General features: G+C 49.9%; 1 long non-coding RNA gene across 1 annotated transcript; it reads left to right on the plus strand.

Moving 5' to 3' along the window:
- Positions 1–767: 767 nt before the first annotated feature.
- LOC129046955 (uncharacterized) lies at positions 768–6,992 on the plus strand. The gene is made up of 10 exons (XR_008508864.1): positions 768–889; positions 1,118–1,949; positions 2,024–2,065; positions 2,158–2,200; positions 2,278–3,382; positions 3,459–3,500; positions 3,595–3,638; positions 3,740–3,783; positions 3,865–3,905; positions 3,987–6,992. It is a non-coding gene; the product is annotated as an uncharacterized LOC129046955 (long non-coding RNA).
- The last annotated feature ends 5,976 nt before the right edge of the window (positions 6,993–12,968 follow it).

Raw genomic sequence — 12,968 nt, forward strand, 5'->3', positions numbered from 1 at the left:
AGCCTGGCATGCACTTAACCCTTACACTGCCTGGGAAGCTTTTATTTTTCTTATTTTTACTTATAATGTAGATAGGCCTAATTAGAGGTCCCAAGGAGACTTAGACGATTCATATCATAAGCATTCTTCTCCACCGGGCTCAGTCACACATGAAGTAGTACTTAATAGCCACTAAGGAATAATTATGTAAGGTCACAGCAAATTAGCCAATTTATCTAGTTATGCTGCCTAAACAGAAAGTTATATTTCTTACCAGTTTTCTGCCCTTTTACTCCGAGTAGTTGTTGCAAAAAACAAAGCGCTGTTATTTTTCAGAAGAGTTTTCTTCTATAACAAGCCCTTTGCTCCCCTTGAATTTGAGTCAGAGGAGCCAAACAGCTGTAGCTTCTCTGAGGGCTTTTATGCCCAGTGGGATCAGCCCCCTCCCTTTTCCTGGGTGCCATGGGAACGAGAGGCGGGCACCATCAGGGGTATATTAACCCCAGCTTTTGCTGAGGGGGTTCATTCCCTCTCTGGGATGTCCTAGGATAAGAGCTCCCTTCTCATTTCAGGTAAGAGGCTCTTTCAGCTTATCTCAGCTTGTTTTCAGTAGGTGTTTCCGGGCATCTAAAGCAACAGAGGCTTTGAAGATACTGTGAAGAAAACAGCATAGAATACAGGGAGTATTTAAGTTCACAGTTTTGGGTTTTGTGTTTAGGGGTGGTAAAGTGCATTTGTAATTTCCTGTTTTGTTCTTATTTTGTTTTGTATTTTTTTTAGGAAGAGCACAGCTTCCAGAGGCTCCAGGTTGTGTCAACTACAATGCTTTTTTCAGCAGATTCATCATGTCACAAGAGGAATCTGGGAATCTGCCCAGTATCCAAGATGATGTTTGAGATTGAGGCTTCAGGTGAGTTGAGGATTGTGACTAGGAGAGGGAGGGTGAGCGGGTATCCGGTTAGGAGTTATTGTTGGGGGGGTGGTTTTGAAGGCAGCAGGGTGAGAAAGGGGGTTTATTTGAGCCCCCCACCCCAGGCCTTTTAGAAGCCGAGCAGAGGCATTCACACGTCTTGCAGCACACAAGGTCATCCACTGCACTCACAGGAATGCCATTTAACTTTGCCTTTCTCTTACCCAGGTGCCACTCATAATAACGGGCACAGCCTTAGAATCAGGATGAAGCTGGAGCCTGAAGGAGCCAGGCACACTCAGGAGAGGGCAAGTAGCTGACTCGCTGGGATTTGGCCCACATAACTCTGTACTCATACTTTGGTTTTGGTTTTCTTTATTGTAGCTGACCGAGAGGCTAACAGGCCATCACGGGGCCCTCCAAGGCAGACTCATTTCAGGTGCCATGTGGATCCACATCACCGATCATCCGAAAGATAAGTCAGGGCCACGGCCTGGAGATGGGATGATGGGAGAGTACTGGGTTGGGAGTTCCTGGGACAGATTTAAAAATTAGCAGAGGGAAAAGTAATCTTCTCCAAGGGGCCTCTTAGGACAGCTAGAGGGAGAGGCTCTACTTTTGATGGCAGCTTTCAGGCGGGCAGCGCAGAACAGTTCCGGTCCACATAGTGTTGTCCGGTGTACTGTGTTACCTAGTGTGTCTTTGGGGTCCCTTTTGCCTTTTCCCCTCGAGACCCTCACCACAAGCCTGATGTGTTGTGTTGTTTGTCCCCCTGTTTGTCACGTTCCGTGTCACGGGTGTCCGCACATATTTGTGCCGGAGCCGCTCTGCCCTGCCCTGCCGCATAGCCTGCTGCAACAGGACAAGTCCCAGGGACTTGCAGTTTGTGGGGTGCTGCCAGACTCTAGATGATATTCCTAAATAGACAGAGGATGTTTGGAGCTGTGAAGTTATCCCGCAGCCCTTTGACTTTTGTGCTCACTTTCTTTCAGACGCAGAAGGATAAAATCCAGGGCAAAATCCATCCACCCATGCCGGGTGAGGAGGTTCCCCCGAGCAGGTCAGTCACCATTTGTCTCTGCAGGGGGAGTGTAAAGTGTGACTCTGTTACAGCTCTGTTCTTTTTCTTTTTAGGAAGTAAAGCTGGATATCAGCAGTCAAGGTGAGGTGGGCAAGGTGAGCATTGAGTAGGGTACAGAAGCAGTTGTTATTGCTCAAGTCTCACTTTCCGCTGCAACTCTAAGCATCCGTTCCTGTTTTTTCATCAGCCTCGGAGTGCGGCCCCAGGAGCCGGGCATTCTTAGGAGAACGGTGAGTGGCAGAATTGTTGGGTTTTGGCCAGTGTGCTGCATTGATCATGCATTAATATTTGCATTTCTTTCATGTAGCTGACTAAGAAACAAGAGGGAGTTGTTGAACAACAGTGCCAGCAGGAACTTCCCAGATGTTGAGGCTGCCTTCTTTTGCACCTGACACGGACCTGCATTCCCAGATGTCCAAGAGATAAGTAGAGGGCTACAGCCCACAGAGGGGATGAAAGCGGGGCGCAGGGTAGGGACCCACCAGGAGGGATTTTTGAGTCTCCTTTGGAGATGGGGGTGTCCATGAAGCGGCCCCTTAGGCCCCATAAAAGCAAAGCCTGACTTTTGATCACAGTGCTGAGGTGCGCAGGGCAGAGCAGTCCCGGTGTGTATCGTGTCACTTGTCTTTTGTGTTTTATGTGTTGTTTGCATATGTCATGTCCTTTACCTTAGGTCTTGGAGGGGCCTGTCAGAAACCCTGGCATCATTGTTAGCATCTGCGATCTCTGCATTCCTCGGCCTGGCAGCCAGGCCATAGAACTTTTGCCTCAGGAGCTCAGACAGGCATCAGACTCTCTTGTCTCTTTAGAAGCATCCGGTCGGATGTCTTTTCAGGTCTTGTTCTGAGCTGTATGGACAGCTGTGCCCCGCCAGGATCCATTATGGCGGACTAGGACTTGAAAGAACGTGAGGGCAGGTAGAGGCTTCTGGCCGTAGGATTCTTGGGCATCCATCTTTGCAGTTCTTGGAATAAATCATTCGGTTAGCATCTTCTTCCTCCAGGTTTCTCTGAGCCTCATCAGCTCACCATCAGTCTCTCCTCGGTCATCTCCTTTTGCATTCTCTCAGTCCTCGCAGCCATTTTCCTTGCCAGGGGATTTCTGTCCGTGTTGTGTCCCCGTTGTCTGTCACGTCCCGTCTGTCCCGTGTCACGGGTGTCTGCACACATTTGTGCCGGAGCTGCTCTGCCCTGCCGCATAGCCTGGTGCAATAGGAGAAGTCCTGTGGACTTGAAGTTTGTAATGTGGGGTGTAGTTGGACTCTAGGTGGGATTTGTAGATGGACACAAGATATCTGGAGCTCTTAAGTTATCCTGCAGCCCTTTGACTTTTGTCCTAACTTTCTTTTAGCTGCAGAAGGACAAAATCCAGGGCAGAGCCCCCATCCCGGGTGAGGGGATTGCCCCGAGCAGGTCAGTCACTGTTTTTCTCTGCAGAGGAAGCATAAATGGTGGCCGTTACAGCATTGTTCGTTGTCTCTCTTTTTAGGAAGTCAAGGCCGAGAGCAGCAGTCAAGGCCGAGTGGGCGAGGTGAGCATTGAATAGCGTTCAGAAGCAGTTGTTATGGCTGAGGTCTCAGTTTTGGTGCAGCTCTAAGCATCTCCTCTTGTTTTTTTTATTTTAGGTTGTCCTCTTGCCATCTCTCCTGGCCGAGCATGCCTATGCCAGGTGGGTGAGAGCTTAAGGTATCAGTGTGGCATCCTTGTCAGATTTGGGAGGTTGTGTTTTCACAGTATGTCAGCATGCTTTTCTGCTTTGTTTCTTTGCAGGTGCTGTTGCTGCCCTAGGCACGCCAAGGAACAGAGGAGGGCAGGTGAGTCGGAGTTTAGGCAGGCTGACCCATAGGTGAGCGTTATACAGCAGCATGCTAAGCGTGTCCCTTTTCTCTTTGCAGGTATCTTCCGGGCACCCTTTGGAGTCAAATCAAGATTTGAGGTGAGCCGGGGCAGCGGTGCAGAGGAGTCCCGGGGATTACTGTTTTTGAGGGCAATAGTCAGGTTTTCTGTTTTGCCTTAGGTACCCTGAGGAGGCTCGTAGCCCAAGCTTGGAAACGGCAGCACCGAGGCACACACGGAGACCATCTCAACGTCCACGTCCGACCGAGGATGGATTTTGTCCACTCCTCTTCCAAAAGCTAAGTGTCGGGGCCAGTGGTTGGGAGAAGGGGAATAGCCTTTACTATCACAGGAGGCAATTTGATGTCAGCTTAGCGGAGAGGTCTGTAGCGGGGTGGGCTCTCTGGAAGTAAAGGGAGAGGGTTTCCCCTCAGCCTCGCCAGAGCCTTTGCCGGGCAGGGCAGTTCCGACCCGTCTCCACATCTTCGCGTACTTTGCGTCGTCTGCCTCCCTCGACTCGACATCGTCAGGGATCTTTCCCCCGAGGAGCTCGCCTTCACGTCCGGAGCTACGGCCACGATCACCCGGCAGTCGGCTTCCTTCTCTAGGCTCGCCGAGCCTCTCGAGCATCCTCTTAACTGCTGTGGCAGTAACTTCTTTTGTCGAGTTCCGTTTCATCATCACGTGCTCTCGTCCTAGGGCTTCCTTTCCTTTGGCATCATCCGCCTCTGGCTCACCTTGCACTAGGAATCTCTGGTCCCTAAGGGGACAGTGCCAGGCAGTTGCCACTCATCTCTGTGTTATGTCATCTGTGTCTATGTTATGTTGTCCGTGTCCGTGTTATGTAGTCCGTGTGTGTCGTCTTCCATGTTATAGGCCCTTGTTACGTCTCGACGCTTTATCGGCACTATTCCGTGCCACGTAGGCCATATTCTAGTCACGTTCCTTTCCGGATATCCCTTATTCCAGCATCTTTACATTTTTACTCTTTGAGACAGGAATGTCTCAAAGGGACAAGATGTTCTCATCCGTCTTCCTTCTCACTACCGGCTTTGGTAGTGCCTTTTTTTCCACGCCATTCTCTTGGACTTCCCGAGGGAGCGTCTTACACCCTCCTCACGTGACTGCAGGAGTTTATAGGTTCCATCCTCCCAAGGGGTATAGGTCTCAAGAATTAATCTTCCAGAGAGCTATCTCAAGTCCTGGCTTACATTGCATGTACCTACGTTGGCATATACTGTATGTACTTATATTGTGTGTGCCTATGCTGGTTTATACTGTATGTACTTGTACTGTATGTACTTACGCTGTGTGTACCTATGTTGGCTTATACTGTATGTACTTATATTGTGTGTGCCTATGCTGGTTTATACTGTATGTACTTGTACTGTATGTACTTACGCTGCGTGTACCTATGTTGGCTTATACTGTATGTACTTACACTGTACCACTTATGCTTGGAGGTGCCCTGCCCTGGCATGTAGTCACAGTTAGGTAGAAGAGTTATAAAAACTTTACTGTTCATTTGTCTTTAATGGGGTTTTGGGTAGAAAATTTATTGGTCAGAGCAGGGACAAGTCCTAGCTGTCAGATAGCCAGTTATTGACCACTTCCTGTCGTCTCACAGGTCCCCGAGGCTACCGATTTCCCCCGAATCTACCATTTGACGTCAAGGAGCGGCAGCCAGAAGAAGCGTGGAACCGCGTTCTTCAGCGTCTCGAGTAAGGGCCACACCAAGCCCGTAAGCGGGAAGAGCGTGAGTGACAGCACGTGTCTGTCTGTGTGTGTGAGCGCATGGTGACTGGATTTAACCTTGTGTGTGTGACTTTTGCTTTTCAGGTTTTTCAACTCATTTTTAAATTTAGAATAAAAAATCCCCAGCCGGGGGGTTTTTTTTTTTCCCCCCCGGCTGGGTTTTTTTTTCCCCGGTCCCGGTCGGTCAGCGAGGCGACGTTCATCGCCAAAGTTTGGGCGCGGACCCTCCAGGGACCGGGGTTTTCGTCAGGCAGGAGGATTTTTTGGAGGCTCCCGGGAACCACGTTCCCGAGGAGGGGCGTGAGCGCGTGCCGAGGGTTAGCAGAGCAGTCGAGGTGAGATTTAGCGTGGGTTTGTGTGTAAGCTGAAGGAAGTGTGTGTGTGTGTTGAAGGGTTCTAGGGTTGTAACCTTGTATGACTTTTGCTTTTCAGGTTTTTCAACTCATTTTTAAATTTAGAATAAAAAATCCCCAGCCGGGGGTTTTTTTTTTTTTTCCCCCCGGCTGGGTTTTTTTTCCCCGGTCCCGGTTGGTCAGCGAGGCGACGTTCATCGCCAAAGTTTGGGCGCGGACCCTCCAGGGACCGGGGTTTTCGTCAGGCAGGAGGATTTTTTGGAGGCTCCCGGGAACCACGTTCCCGAGGAGGGGCGTGAGCGCGTGCCGAGGGTTAGCAGAGCAGTCGAGGTGTGATTTAGCGTGGGTTTGTGTGTAAGCTGAAGGAAGTGTGTGTGTGTGTTGAAGGGTTCTAGAGTTGTAACCTTGTATGACTTTTGCTTTTCAGGTTTTTCAACTCATTTTTAAATTTAGAATAAAAAATCCCCAGCCGGGGGGTTTTTTTTTTTTTCCCCCCGGCTGGGTTTTTTTTTCCCCGGTCCCGGTTGGTCAGCGAGGCGACGTTCATCGCCAAAGTTTGGCCGCGGACCATCCACGGACCGGGGTTTTCGTCAGGCAGGAGGATATTTTTTGAGGCTTCCGGGAACCACGTTCCCGGGGAGCAATGATTGCTGGGGTGTAATTTAGCAGTTGTGATGGCAGCGATGGTGAGTTTGTGTGTAATGTGAAGGGGGTGTTAATGGTAGCTGAGTGTTGTTTTCTGTGTGCTTTTGTTGCTTTGGTGTCCTGTAACAATAAATCAGCCTGTAATGAAAATAGAGCAAGGTTATCATCTTGTGTTAATATGTCTTGTATTGCTCTGTATTGCATTTGCATTAACTGCTGTATTATTTTGCTGTATTGCATTTGCTTTAGCTGCTGCATTGCCCTGTATTGCTCTGTATGTAAACTAGACTTTTACCAGTTCGTCTTTGGATTGTATCTGCACTTGCATTTGTATACACTGTTTCCATGTATTTTGCTGATGTATGAATAAAAACATTCCTTTAATAAAGTTGAGTCACCCTTAATAAAGATACCCCCTGCCCTTCCTTCCCCCACTGTGGCTCCTGTCTTTTTTTTTGGTATGGTTTTGTCATTTCTTTCCACTGTCTTTCTTCCTTTTGCTCCTCACTTTACTGTTCTATTTCTAACTTAACCTCCATCTATCTCTAACCATTTGTTTCTGTTTTGTTTGTAACTGTCAATCTCAGTCTTCTCACTTCTCTTTCTCTCCGTGTTCTCCTTTTCCTCGGTTTGTGTTTTTTGCTCTCAGTCTTTTCCTTTTTCACCCCACTCCTCAGTTTTCACTTTCACCCTAATCCTAACCACTTTTCCCTTTAACTCCTGTCCTTCTTCAGTTCTCCCACCCTCCTTTTCCTGTCTCACTCTGTCCTCCTGTTTTATTTTCTTCTGTCTTTTCCTGTCTCTTCTCCCTCTCTCTGTCTCACGCTGTCTGCTCTGTCTCTGTTCTCTCCTCTTCTCTTCTTTCTGTCTTTGTCCTTGTTCTGTCCTCTTCTCTCTCGGTCTTTTCTTCTGTCCCTCTGTTTTCCAACTCTTTTCTCTCTCCCTTTTTTCTTTGTTTCTGTCTTTTCTCCTTGCTTCTCTCTCTCTCTTTTGTGCCTCTATCTCTTTTCCCTCTGCTTTCTCTCTTTTCTCTCTTGCTTTCTCTCTTTTCTCTCTGCTTCTCTGCCTTTCTTCTCTTTTTTCTCTCTCCTTGTCTCTCTTTTCTCTCTGCTTCTCTTTCTTTTCTCTCTCCCTCTCTTTTTTCTCTCTCCCTCTCTTTTTTCTCTCTGCTTCTCTCTGTTTTCTCTCTCCCTTTCTCTCTTTTCTCTCTGCTTCTCTGTTTTCTCTCTCCCTCTCTTTTTTCTCTCTGCTCCTCTCTCTTTTCTCTCTCTTTTCTCTCTGCTTCTCTCTCTCCCTCTCTTTTTTCTCTCTGCTTCTCTCTCTTTTCTGTCTCACTTTCTCTCTTTTCTCTCTGCTTCTCTCTGTTTTCTCTCTCCCTCTCTTTTTTCTCTCTGCTCCTCTCTCTTTTCTCTCTCCTTCTCTTTCTAACTCTGTTTTCCTTTCTAGCTTTAGTTTAAAAAAGCAGCAGTAGAAACTTTCAGGCTCCCGGGGAGTAAAAGGAAAAAAAAAAAATTAAAAAAACCATTTACTCCCCGGGAGCCTGAAATTTCCTACTGCTGCACCGGACATATAGTTTTTCTTCTTTTTACTATATACACTATATAGGGATCCCACCTGTCAGCCATCAATACTAATCACTAGTCCCCACCCCATGCCAGCCACCCACCCACCCACAGACAGTGCACTCACAGCCCCCCCTGCCGTTTGCTCGCGAGTACTGCACTCACAGCGCCACCTGGTGTTTGCCGGCCGGTACTGCATGCACAGCGCCACCTGGTGCTTGCTGACCGGTACTGCACTCACAGCGCCACCTGCCGTCTGCTTATCGGTACTGCATGCACAGCGCCCCCTGCCGTTTCCAGCGCCACACTGCACCCCCGGCACGCCCCCGATGACGTCATCAGCGCGACCCGCCCTAAAAAGGACCCCAATGCACAGGCGTCCACACCAGACGCCCGATCGAAACAGCACCACCCACCCCACACCCCCCAGACCCCCGCGCGCGCCGCCGCCGGCCCTCCGCGAACCGGAACGCCATTCCGACCCCGGGCGACCCACAAAAACCCCGCAAAACCCCCCCAAAACCGAGAAAAAAATCCCGGTCCGGGCAGCCGCCATTTTGTCCCAAATGACGTCACCCGGCATGGCCGCCATCTTGCTTCCGGTACCACGTGACCCCCCTCGCGGCCGCCATCTTGTCCCCCACACCACGTGACCCCCCCCTCGCGGCCGCCATCTTGTTGCCGTAAATGACGTCACCCCCGCGGCCGCCATTTTGCCGTAAATGACATCACAGAGCACACACCGCCATCTTGCTTCCCGCACCACGTGACCCCCTGGGCGCCGCCATCTTGTACGGCACCACGTGACCACTAGGAGGCCACCATCTTGAATGACATCACAAAGTCCGCCATCTTGGTCTCTCCGATCACGTGACCGCCGCCATCTTGGCCACAGATCACATGACTCCATGGGTGCCGCCATCTTGGTTCCATGGTCACGTGACCTAGTGGGTGCCGCCATCTTGGTTCCCGGTCACATGACCGCATGGGCGCCGCCATCTTGGTGCCATACCACGTGACACTATGGGGGCCGCCATCTTGGATGACATCACAAGGGCGGCCATCTTGGACCTGAGTCACATGACACCATGGGGGCAGCCATCTTGGATCGAGGGTCACATGACTCTATGGGCGCGGCCATCTTGGTTCTGTACCACGTGACCGTATGGGCGCCGCCATCTTGATGAGCCATCACAACGTCACGGCAGCCGCCATTTTCTAGGGTTAGGGTTAGGGTTAGGGTTAGGGTTAGGGTTAGGGTTAGGGTTAGGGTTAGGGTTAGGGTTAGGGTTAGGGTTAGGGTTAGGGTTAGGGTTAGGGTTAGGGTTAGGGTTAGGGTTAGGGTTAGGGTTAGGGTTAGGGTTAGGGTTAGGGTTAGGGTTAGGGTTAGGGTTAGGGTTAGGGTTAGGGTTAGGGTTAGGGTTAGGGTTAGGGTTAGGGTTAGGGTTAGGGTTAGGGTTAGGGTTAGGGTTAGGGTTAGGGTTAGGGTTAGGGTTAGGGTTAGGGTTAGGGTTAGGGTTAGGGTTAGGGTTAGGGTTAGGGTTAGGGTTAGGGTTAGGGTTAGGGTTAGGGTTAGGGTTAGGGTTAGGGTTAGGGTTAGGGTTAGGGTTAGGGTTAGGGTTAGGGTTAGGGTTAGGGTTAGGGTTAGGGTTAGGGTTAGGGTTAGGGTTAGGGTTAGGGTTAGGGTTAGGGTTAGGGTTAGGGTTAGGGTTAGGGTTAGGGTTAGGGTTAGGGTTAGGGTTAGGGTTAGGGTTAGGGTTAGGGTTAGGGTTAGGGTTAGGGTTAGGGTTAGGGTTAGGGTTAGGGTTAGGGTTAGGGTTAGGGTTAGGGTTAGGGTTAGGGTTAGGGTTAGGGTTAGGGTTAGGGTTAGGGTTAGGGTTAGGGTTAGGGTTAGGGTTAGGGTTAGGGTTAGGGTTAGGGTTAGGGTTAGGGTTAGGGTTAGGGTTAGGGTTAGGGTTAGGGTTAGGGTTAGGGTTAGGGTTAGGGTTAGGGTTAGGGTTAGGGTTAGGGTTAGGGTTAGGGTTAGGGTTAGGGTTAGGGTTAGGGTTAGGGTTAGGGTTAGGGTTAGGGTTAGGGTTAGGGTTAGGGTTAGGGTTAGGGTTAGGGTTAGGGTTAGGGTTAGGGTTAGGGTTAGGGTTAGGGTTAGGGTTAGGGTTAGGGTTAGGGTTAGGGTTAGGGTTAGGGTTAGGGTTAGGGTTAGGGTTAGGGTTAGGGTTAGGGTTAGGGTTAGGGTTAGGGTTAGGGTTAGGGTTAGGGTTAGGGTTAGGGTTAGGGTTAGGGTTAGGGTTAGGGTTAGGGTTAGGGTTAGGGTTAGGGTTAGGGTTAGGGTTAGGGTTAGGGTTAGGGTTAGGGTTAGGGTTAGGGTTAGGGTTAGGGTTAGGGTTAGGGTTAGGGTTAGGGTTAGGGTTAGGGTTAGGGTTAGGGTTAGGGTTAGGGTTAGGGTTAGGGTTAGGGTTAGGGTTAGGGTTAGGGTTAGGGTTAGGGTTAGGGTTAGGGTTAGGGTTAGGGTTAGGGTTAGGGTTAGGGTTAGGGTTAGGGTTAGGGTTAGGGTTAGGGTTAGGGTTAGGGTTAGGGTTAGGGTTAGGGTTAGGGTTAGGGTTAGGGTTAGGGTTAGGGTTAGGGTTAGGGTTAGGGTTAGGGTTAGGGTTAGGGTTAGGGTTAGGGTTAGGGTTAGGGTTAGGGTTAGGGTTAGGGTTAGGGTTAGGGTTAGGGTTAGGGTTAGGGTTAGGGTTAGGGTTAGGGTTAGGGTTAGGGTTAGGGTTAGGGTTAGGGTTAGGGTTAGGGTTAGGGTTAGGGTTAGGGTTAGGGTTAGGGTTAGGGTTAGGGTTAGGGTTAGGGTTAGGGTTAGGGTTAGGGTTAGGGTTAGGGTTAGGGTTAGGGTTAGGGTTAGGGTTAGGGTTAGGGTTAGGGTTAGGGTTAGGGTTAGGGTTAGGGTTAGGGTTAGGGTTAGGGTTAGGGTTAGGGTTAGGGTTAGGGTTAGGGTTAGGGTTAGGGTTAGGGTTAGGGTTAGGGTTAGGGTTAGGGTTAGGGTTAGGGTTAGGGTTAGGGTTAGGGTTAGGGTTAGGGTTAGGGTTAGGGTTAGGGTTAGGGTTAGGGTTAGGGTTAGGGTTAGGGTTAGGGTTAGGGTTAGGGTTAGGGTTAGGGTTAGGGTTAGGGTTAGGGTTAGGGTTAGGGTTAGGGTTAGGGTTAGGGTTAGGGTTAGGGTTAGGGTTAGGGTTAGGGTTAGGGTTAGGGTTAGGGTTAGGGTTAGGGTTAGGGTTAGGGTTAGGGTTAGGGTTAGGGTTAGGGTTAGGGTTAGGGTTAGGGTTAGGGTTAGGGTTAGGGTTAGGGTTAGGGTTAGGGTTAGGGTTAGGGTTAGGGTTAGGGTTAGGGTTAGGGTTAGGGTTAGGGTTAGGGTTAGGGTTAGGGTTAGGGTTAGGGTTAGGGTTAGGGTTAGGGTTAGGGTTAGGGTTAGGGTTAGGGTTAGGGTTAGGGTTAGGGTTAGGGTTAGGGTTAGGGTTAGGGTTAGGGTTAGGGTTAGGGTTAGGGTTAGGGTTAGGGTTAGGGTTAGGGTTAGGGTTAGGGTTAGGGTTAGGGTTAGGGTTAGGGTTAGGGTTAGGGTTAGGGTTAGGGTTAGGGTTAGGGTTAGGGTTAGGGTTAGGGTTAGGGTTAGGGTTAGGGTTAGGGTTAGGGTTAGGGTTAGGGTTAGGGTTAGGGTTAGGGTTAGGGTTAGGGTTAGGGTTAGGGTTAGGGTTAGGGTTAGGGTTAGGGTTAGGGTTAGGGTTAGGGTTAGGGTTAGGGTTAGGGTTAGGGTTAGGGTTAGGGTTAGGGTTAGGGTTAGGGTTAGGGTTAGGGTTAGGGTTAGGGTTAGGGTTAGGGTTAGGGTTAGGGTTAGGGTTAGGGTTAGGGTTAGGGTTAGGGTTAGGGTTAGGGTTAGGGTTAGGGTTAGGGTTAGGGTTAGGGTTAGGGTTAGGGTTAGGGTTAGGGTTAGGGTTAGGGTTAGGGTTAGGGTTAGGGTTAGGGTTAGGGTTAGGGTTAGGGTTAGGGTTAGGGTTAGGGTTAGGGTTAGGGTTAGGGTTAGGGTTAGGGTTAGGGTTAGGGTTAGGGTTAGGGTTAGGGTTAGGGTTAGGGTTAGGGTTAGGGTTAGGGTTAGGGTTAGGGTTAGGGTTAGGGTTAGGGTTAGGGTTAGGGTTAGGGTTAGGGTTAGGGTTAGGGTTAGGGTTAGGGTTAGGGTTAGGGTTAGGGTTAGGGTTAGGGTTAGGGTTAGGGTTAGGGTTAGGGTTAGGGTTAGGGTTAGGGTTAGGGTTAGGGTTAGGGTTAGGGTTAGGGTTAGGGTTAGGGTTAGGGTTAGGGTTAGGGTTAGGGTTAGGGTTAGGGTTAGGGTTAGGGTTAGGGTTAGGGTTAGGGTTAGGGTTAGGGTTAGGGTTAGGGTTAGGGTTAGGGTTAGGGTTAGGGTTAGGGTTAGGGTTAGGGTTAGGGTTAGGGTTAGGGTTAGGGTTAGGGTTAGGGTTAGGGTTAGGGTTAGGGTTAGGGTTAGGGTTAGGGTTAGGGTTAGGGTTAGGGTTAGGGTTAGGGTTAGGGTTAGGGTTAGGGTTAGGGTTAGGGTTAGGGTTAGGGTTAGGGTTAGGGTTAGGGTTAGGGTTAGGGTTAGGGTTAGGGTTAGGGTTAGGGTTAGGGTTAGGGTTAGGGTTAGGGTTAGGGTTAGGGTTAGGGTTAGGGTTAGGGTTAGGGTTAGGGTTAGGGTTAGGGTTAGGGTTAGGGTTAGGGTTAGGGTTAGGGTTAGGGTTAGGGTTAGGGTTAGGGTTAGGGTTAGGGTTAGGGTTAGGGTTAGGGTTAGGGTTAGGGTTAGGGTTAGGGTTAGGGTTAGGG

The sequence above is a fragment of the Molothrus ater genome, chromosome 27 (assembly GCF_012460135.2).
Source record: "Molothrus ater isolate BHLD 08-10-18 breed brown headed cowbird chromosome 27, BPBGC_Mater_1.1, whole genome shotgun sequence".
NCBI classification, from domain to species: Eukaryota; Metazoa; Chordata; class Aves; order Passeriformes; family Icteridae; genus Molothrus; species Molothrus ater.